At 41.9% G+C, this 8,401-nt stretch overlaps 1 pseudogene; it reads right to left on the bottom strand.

The window, feature by feature from the left end:
* Positions 1-477: 477 nt before the first annotated feature.
* LOC124671936 lies at positions 478-1,992 on the bottom strand (annotated as a pseudogene).
* Between the last annotated feature and the right edge of the window lie 6,409 nt (positions 1,993-8,401).

Here is an 8,401-nt window from a genome sequence, read left to right as displayed (position 1 = left end):
GACCTTACGGAGCTGTCGTGTATTTGCGGGTGCGTGTATCCCTTCTCGTGGATCGAATAGCGCTGGGAAATTTTGGGACCAGAATTATAGACGGCGTCACATTTCTATTTTCTAGCGGATTTTAATACGATGAGAGCACTGGTGTCCAGGATCCAAAATGATTTTTCGCGTTTTCACTTCCATCTCCAGTTCTTCACTGCTGACTACTCATATCAAAGACACTGGCAGCAGAGATGAGCTATGGCCATTGTTGTGACCGCCGTACAAAGGTGGATTTCATGTGCAGCTACCATGCATTATGTAGTGATATCAGGCTGTGAATCAAAGGAAGAAACTGACTTGCACGGAGCCTAAGAAAATACGTAGCAGAGGCTCATCTCCAAATGCACTAAGCATTAAGATTCTTTTAAGCTAGTCAACACTAACTACAAAATCGCATCTTCTAAAAGTATACAAACTTTGGAAACATGATTATTATTGACATGGCTCCCACAAGCTAGACCATGTTACCTTCACCGACATTACAAGGCCATACATATCACTTGATATTTTTGTACAGCTTCCACTCTTCTGCGGCTTAAACCACAGATTGTCAGTTATGATGTCCTCAATGTCGTAATCAAAACGACCGGGTGAATTATAGTCACCAACAACACCATCAGGATGGGAATTATCATCATCCAGGTGACTATTGTGCGTGTATAAGTCTATTGTCAAATGCTCGCTATAATTCACACTAACTGTGACAGGTGGCAGCTTGCAAACACTCAACTTCCCTATGAAGATTGGAAAAGCACCCTGGTGCATGGTACGGTAAACCGCAGTTACTGTAAGCCAATCAAACAAATTGTCCCCAAGATTGTGCACCTCACACTCCAACACAGCCAACACCGCTTTCGGGATAGCGGTCATTCTCAGATCGACGCTGCCGTGGTGACCAGTATTGATGTGCCAATGTAGCCTTTCATAGTCTGCATAGAATGATGGCGCATAGACAGAATATCCATCTATTAATACCTTGTCGTTTTCACGTTCTTCATCCTTAATTAGTAAACGATATTCAATTAGCACAAGCCCAACCGCATAGATGCCTTGATGCGCGGTAAGTAGAGGTTGAAGCTTAGAAGCACCCTGTATATTTGATACAGTTAGACATATATCATGCATGGTTTTCAATAAAGAAAAAAAGGGGAGAGAGACAACAAGAAAAAGTCCACTCACCGGCTTAAGCTTGCATGGTTTGTCTCTTGGGTATTCAAAGACAATATTCCGTAGTCCGGGGTTTCGTATATCTCGGAATGCAAACATACCGTAGATCTCAACCGTGTCATCACGAGGAGGCAATAAATTCAAACTGAATACTTGGATAGCCCGTCGACAAGGCTCGTTCTCCTTTTTGTTCACCCAACGGTTTTCCCATATTGGCAATGGAGGCACTGCAGCCAATATGAAAACAAATCACTAGATATCAAAAATTGTGATGTAAAACTTTATAAAATGTACTCCATAAGAACTGTGTGGATTCATAGTATGAAATTGTTTCATAATTCAAATTTAGTATGCCCACTTACACAAGCTTTGTGTAGACACCAGATTTGGATCTAGCTGACACGGGCCCTCGACACGAAGGGACCCTTTCCATACTCTCGATAAGGGATGTGATTTCTCGGCGGTGGGCATGGGAGGAAACTGCATCTGATTCTCCCACCTCTCCTCCATGTCGGCGGCGTAAAAGGGGTTCCCGTCCTCGTAGCGGAACATGTACCCGTATCCCGTTGAACCGTAATGGAGCTCCTCTTCTTCATCGTCGTATGGTTCGTCCGGCTCGTAGTACTCGTAATTGCCTTCCTCGTCTCGCTCCTGCTGCTCCTTGACGATGGAGTCTAGCTCCTTGTCCCACAGCCAGGTACGGAGCACCTCGTCCTCTAACTTCTGTCTCGTATTCGCTATGTCCAGATCCAACTCCATGGACACCGGCGTCCACCACGCCATCTGTCAGGTTTTTACAAACGAAAACGGGGACACGAGATTTTCTTCCTCGGCCGATAATGGCGGACTGGATGTACCGCCGCCCGGTGCGGATGATGCTTACTCCCTCGCGGACTCGCCTTGGTTACCGACTCTATGTGGTATTCTGCTTATGGGCTTCCCATGTTTTAGTTCGGGCTGCTAATGGGCTTGCTGATGAATGTTTCGGATCAAAATCTACTCGGCCCAAACATGACCAACCAATAAAATCTGCTCTGCCTGTGGCGCGACGGGTCAACGCCATTATCTCCGACGATCCATCACCATTTTTCTGCTAATAATAGCATCATTGTTTATCTCCTGATGATACGATGCGATGTTCTCAAATCTCCATATACACTACTCCGTATATATATAGTTTCGTGTTGTCACCAGCTGCAACCTGCAGGCTGCAACTGATATTATCCCTCTTAACTCTCGTCTTCGCGGCTGATGACAACCAAAAACCGTGGAGCTCAGCTCAAGCTGTATACACAGTGTATGCTAGTTGTCTACAGAGAATTCAAAAGAAGAGATATTGCTCTCGAACTAATGAGATGGCGCCATTACATGCCCGCCTATGTCTGGCAGATTGTGCTACATTAATTTTCTCTTTTTCTTTTCTGTTTTCTTTTCTTTTGAAGCAAACATTGCCACGTTTTGACTCTACACAACACAAGCAGCATAGCCCTGTTTATAATTTCATATCCCCGAATTATCTGCGCAGCTTTTCATTTATTTGTGCCTCCTCTTTTTTATTTGACCTACCGTGAGCAACTAAGCATCGCCTGTCCTGACAAACGTGTTTGAACCACTACTAATTGCCTCGACGTGTCAAGAGCATGGTGTACAAACAAGCATGAAGCATCTGAGCGAGAACTCAAAAAACTTCCAGGACATTATGGTTAGGGTATGTATTAATGTTCTAGGTTCCAACTTTACCTGAATAGGCTGAATTATACGCTGCTCACATACTATTAGCACTTAATTAGGAATTTGGAATACATGCATGTTGCTTTTTTCGCTTACATACATCTTACGAGTTCATACTCCATACCATTCTAGTGCAGTCCTAACTGGAACTAATTTAAAGGTAAATAAGTAACCAAACAAGACGTTAGCCACTTAATGTATATGGTTGGAACAAACATTAATAAGAAGCCAACATTTCTAGGAGAATATAATTCACCTCCACCGATAGTTATGAGTTCTCAAAACCTCCTCGGCGCCGCCGACAAAGGCCTCCTGGTGGCTACCAGTAGAGGAGAGGGTGCCATCTACAGTATCTTTCTCCCTCTCCATATCTTCGACGCCGCCCCATTCGCCTATTCTAGGTGAGCGACTGACCGCGCTACCATCATCTTAGAAGTGTGGTGCTGCTGTTGCAGCCCCGAGTAGGGCTGTGAAACAAAATCGTCATGGCTATAATTCTTGACAACACACTCATCCTGCTCCACAATGCGAACTATCGTCGGACACTGACAACCACACATGTATGGCTCTTCATGAGGCGGTGACACACCACCTGGAGTGCGCAGTTGGACTCGACGCCTAGCTAGGGCGCTTGTCGCCTCGTCCATGAGGAGCGTAGATAGGTCCTTGAGCATCGCACGGGAGATCGTGATGCGCTGAATCTGGTCATCTCAGAGCTACATGTTGTACTCGCCGTGCATCTCAAGTCTATGTTCCCGTGGGATATCAGTATCTTCAACAGCAAAATTTGAGTGTTAGCTATCTGCAAAGGCATCTACGATGATAGATCTGGCATCTTTGACACCTCTCATCATCGACCAGGCGTGTGATGTCTACGCACGCTTCTATTCCTGTAGACAGTGTTGGGCCTCAAGGAGCAGAGGTTTGTAGAACAGCAGCAAGTTTCCCTTAAGTGAATCACCCAAGGTTTATCAAACTCAGGGAGGTAGAGGACAAAGATATCCCTCTCAAGCAACCCTGCAATCACGATACAAGAAATCTCTTGTGTCCCCAACACACCTAATACACTTGTCAGATGTATAGGTGCACTAGTTCGGCGAAGAGATAGTGAAATACAGGTGGTATAGATGGTGATAATATTGCAGGAAGTAAAGATGCAGTAAAACAGTAAACAAACGGTGTTTGCAGTGTTTGGAAACGGTGCCAGAAAATAGCTTGTTGGCGTGGGAGGCAATTCTCTGTGGTGTAAATAAGGCCTAGGGATCATACTTTCACTAGTGGACACTCTCAACATTGATCACATAACTGAATAAACAAATACTACTTTCTCTACACTCTCTTGTTGGATGACAAACACCATTCATTGTGTAGGGCTACAAGAGCTCCCTCAAGCCGGAGTTAACAAGCGCCACAACATTCGGTGTTCATATTTAAGTAACCTTAGAGTGCATAATAGACCATTGCAATTAGACCGAGTACTAACATAGCATGCACACTGTCACCGTCAGACTATGAAAGGGGGAATAGATCGCATCAATACTATCATAGTAATAGTTAACTCCATAATCTACAAGAGATTACAATCATAACCTATGCCAAGTACTACATGATGCACACACTGTCATCATTACATCATGGAGGAGGAATAGAATACTTTAATAACATCACTAGAGTAGCACATAGATGATATTCAACTAGATCACAAAGCTCATCATATGGATCTCAATCATGTAAAGCAGCTCATGAGATCATTGTATTGAGGTACATGGGAGAGAGATTAACCACATAGCTACCGGTACAGCCCTTAGCCTCGGGGGAGAACTTCTCCCTCCTCATCATAGGAGACATCAGCGTCGATGGAGATGGCGGTGGTGTCGATGGAGATGCCTTCCGGGGGCACTTCCCCGTCCCGGCGGCGTGCCGGAACAAAGACTCCTGTCCCCCAGATCTTGGCTTCGCGATGGCGGCGGCTCTGGAAGGTTTCTCGTACCGTGGCTTATCCGTATAGGGTTTTCGCGACGGAGTCCTTAAGTAGGCGGAAGGGCAGCCTCGGAGGGGCCCTGGTGGGGCCACACAATAGGGGGGCGTGCCCCACCCCTTGGCCGCGCCTCCCTGGTGTGTGGGCCCCCTGGCTCCCCTCTGGTCTCTCTCCGATGTTCTGGAAGCTTCGTGGAAAAATAAGGTACTGGGCGTTGATTTCGTCCAATTCCGAGAATATTTCCTTACTAGGATTTCTGAAACCAAAAACAACAGAAACATGAACTGGCTCTTCGGCATCTCGTTAATAGGTTAGTTCCGTAAAACGCATAAAATCATCATAAAGTGTGAACAAAACATGTGAGTATCATCATAAAAGTAGCATGGAACATAAGAAATTATAGATACGTTGGAGACGTATCAGCATCCCCAAGCTTAGTTCCTACTCGCCCTCGAGTAGGTAAACGATAACAAAGATAATTTCTGAAGTGACATGCTATCATACTCTTGATCAATACAATTGTAAAGCATATGAGATGAATGCAGCGATTCGAAGCAATGGTGAAGATAATGAGTAAACAAATGAATCATATAGCAAAGACTTTTCATGAATAGTACTTTGAAGACAAGCATCAATAAGACTTGCATAAGAGTTACTCATAAATCAATAAATTCAAAGTAAAGGCATTGAAGCAACACAAAGGATGATTAAGTTTCAGCAGTTGCTTTCAACTTGTAACATGTATATCTCATGGATAGTTGTCAACATAAAGCAATATAACAAGTGCAATAGGTAAACATGTAAGAATCAATGCACAACACACGTGTTTGCTTCTAAGATAGAAAGAAGTAGGTAAACTGACTCAATAATAAAGTAGAAGAATGGACCCTTCGCAGAGGGAAGCATGGATTACTGTTTTTGTGCTAGAGCTTTTATTTTGAAAACAAGAAACAATTTTGTCAACGGTAGTAATAAAGCATATGTGTTATGTATAAGATATCCTATAAGCTGAAAGCCTCATGCATAGATTACCAATAGTGCTTGCACCTTGTCCTAATTAACTTGGATTAATATGGATTATCATTGCATAGCATATGTTTCAACCAAGTGTCACAAAGGGGTACCTCTATGCCGCCTGTACAAAGGTCTAAGGAGAAAGCTCGCATTGGATTTCTCGCTTTTTGATTATTCTCAACTTAGACATCCATACCGGGACAACATAGACAACAGATAATGGACTCCTCTTTAATGCATAAGCATTGAACAACAGTTAAAATTCTCATAAGAGATTGAGGATTAATTGTCCAAACTGAAACTTCCACCATGGATCATGGCTTTAGTTAGCGGCCCAATGTTCTTCTCTAACAATATGCATACTCAAACCATTTGATCATGAAAAATCACCCTTACTTCAGACAAGACGAACATGCATAGCAACTCACATGATATTCAACAAAGGTGTAATAGTTGGTGGCGTCCCCAGAAACATGGTTATCGCTCAACAAGCAACTTATAAGAAATAAGATACATAGCTACATATTCTTCACCACAATAGTTTTTAAGGCTATTTTCCCATGAGCTATATATTGCAAAGACAAATAATAGAATTTTAAAGGTAGCACTCAAGTAATTTACTTTGGAATGGCAGAGAAATACCATGTAGTGGGTAGGTATGGTGGACACATATGGCATAGTTTTTGGCTCAAGGATTTGGATGCACGAGAAGTATTCCCTCTCAATACAAGGCTTTGGCTAGCAAGGTTGTTTGAAGCAAACACAAGTATGAACCGGTACAACAAAACTTACATAAGAACATATTGCAAGCATTATAAGACTCTACACTGTCTTCCTTGTTGTTCAAACACTTCACCATAAAATATCTAGACTCTAGAGACCAATCATGCAAACCAAATTTTAACAAGCTCTATGTAATTCTTCATTACTAGGTACAAAGTACATGATGCAAGAGCTTAAACATGATCTATATGAGCACAACAATTGCCAAGTATCAAATTATTCAAGACATTATACCATTTACCACATGCATTATTTTCTGTTTCCAACCATATAACAATGAACGAAGCAGTTTCAACCTTCGCCATGAACATTAAGAGTAACGCTAAGAACACCAGTGTTCAAATGAAAAAGCGGAGCGTGTCTCTCTCCCACACAAGCATGAATTTATTCAGAGAATGAAAATAACAAAATGAAAATAAAAGCAGACAGACGCTCCAAGTAAAGCACATAAGATGTGACGGAATAAAAATATAGTTTCACTAGAGGTGACCTGATAGGTTGTCGATGAAGAAGGGGATGCCTTGGGCATCCCCAAGCTTAGATGCTTGAGTCTTCTTGAAATATGCAGGGATGAACCACGGGGGCATCCCCAAGCTTAGACTTTTCATTCTTCTTGATCATATTGTATCATCCTCCTCTCTTGACCCTTGAAAACTTCCTCCACACCAAACTCAAAACAATCTCATTAGAGGGTTAGTGCATAATCAAAAATTCACATATTCAGAGGTGACACAATCATTCTTAACACTTCTGGACATTGCCCAAAGCTACTGAAAGTTAATGGAACAAACAAATCCATCCAACATAGCAAAACAGGCGATGCGAAATAAAAGTCAGAATCTGTCAAAACAGAACAGTCCGTAAAGACGAATTTTTTAGAGGCACTTAACTTGCTCAGATGAAAATGCTCAAATCTAATGAAAGTTGCGTACATATCTGAGGATCACGCACGTAAATTGGCAGATTTTTCTGAGTTACCTACAGAGAACCCTGCCTAAATTCGTGACAGCAAGAAATCTTTTTCTGCGCAGTAATCCAAATCTAGTATGAACCTTACTATCAAAGACTTTACTCAGCACAACAATGCAATAAAATAAAGATAAGGAGAGTTTGCTACAGTAGTAACAACTTCCAAGACTCAAATATAAAACAAAATTGCTGTAGTAAAATAAAAACATGGGTTATCTCCCAAGAAGTGCTTTCTTTATAGCCATTAAGATGGGCTCATCAGTTTTAATGATGCACTCGCAAGAAATAAGAGTTGAAGCAAAAGAGAGCATCAAGACGCAAATTCAAAACAAATTTAAGCCTAACCCACTTCCTATGAAAAGGAATCTTGTAAATAAACAAGTCATGTAGGCATAATGCAACAAGCATAGGAAAACTAGACAAGCGCAACTTCAAGATTTTCAGCATATAGAGAGGTGTTTTAGTAACATGAAAACTTCTACAACCATATTTTCCTCTCTCATAATGATTTTAAGTAGCATCATGAACAAACTCAACAATATAACTATCAAATGAAACATTCTTATCATGAGTCTCATGCGTAAAATTATTACTACTCCCAACATAAGCATAGTCATTCTTATTAATTGTAGTGGGAGCAAATTCAACAAAGTAGCTATCATCAAATATAGGAGGCATACTGTAATCATAATTAAATTTATCCTCCATAGTAGGCGG

The sequence above is a fragment of the Lolium rigidum genome, chromosome 7 (genome assembly GCF_022539505.1).
Source record: "Lolium rigidum isolate FL_2022 chromosome 7, APGP_CSIRO_Lrig_0.1, whole genome shotgun sequence".
Lineage (NCBI taxonomy): Eukaryota > Viridiplantae > Streptophyta > Magnoliopsida > Poales > Poaceae > Lolium > Lolium rigidum.
The sequence above is the reverse complement of the archived record's forward strand: the minus strand, read 5'-3'. Positions and strand labels throughout refer to the sequence as shown.